Consider the following 1100-nt stretch of genomic DNA (forward strand, 5'->3'; position numbering starts at 1 on the left):
CACACACATACATACATGCATACATGCATGCATACATACATACATATACATAATTTAAGTATATGTATCTGAATACACATGTATGCATACAAACACACACACACACATACTTATAAATACATATGTATATGCTTATTTATACATCTATATATATAGTTCTATATTTAAGAGATGAGGAATTATTTACATTATTTACATTATTTACATTTGACGGATATTTGTCCTCATCATTTTTGTTATTAACACAACGTTTCGGCTGATATACGCTCCAGCCTTCGTCAGGTGTCTTGGGAAAATTTCGAACCTGGGTTCTCATTCCTAACGAGCAAAGAATATAAGTAGCGATCGTGATACCCACCACGAGGAAATGATCAAGCTCAGTAACAATCTATTAAGAACATACTACCCCAAGAACATACTATCTACTCCAATTATGAAGAAAAGAGAGGACGAAACCAATAAACTGTCTACAGTCTGTCTACCCTATGTGAAAGGCCTCTCCGAAAAGATACAAAAGATATGCGGCCCATATGACATCAGGGCAGTATTCAAGAGCAATACAACACTTCGCAAATATCTCCTTCGGGTAGCCGACGTCTGGAAGACTCCGAAGAAGCCGTACTAAACAAGGGTCTCAACTTTGCGACAACCATCAAGCGCATTCCATACTTGGACATAATAGCCCCTATTGAAGAGATAGCGGTAAAGATACCGAAAGCTCAGGGAGATGAACTAAGGTGGAAGGTGAGACAGGTACTGGAGAAAGCGAAACTTCCCAAGCCAAACATCACTAAGGAAGAAAAGTTCGCTTTCAAAAGGCTACAAGGAGACAATTCCATCATAGTTCTCCCAGCGGACAAGGGAAATGCTACAGTGGTGATGAACAAGTCTGACTACTCCGAAAAATTGGCAAGTCTTATAAGTGATGGTAGCTACAGTAGAGTAAAGAAAGACCCAACTCTGAAAACAGAGAGGAAGTTGTCACAGATCTTGATCAAGAACAAGGATCACTTCACACCAATGAAGTACAGACAGCTGACTCAACATTTCAGTAAACTACCACACATGTACGGTCTCCCTAAGATTCACAAGGAAGGTAT

This window comes from Octopus bimaculoides, chromosome 1, assembly GCF_001194135.2.
Source record: "Octopus bimaculoides isolate UCB-OBI-ISO-001 chromosome 1, ASM119413v2, whole genome shotgun sequence".
NCBI lineage: Eukaryota > Metazoa > Mollusca > Cephalopoda > Octopoda > Octopodidae > Octopus > Octopus bimaculoides.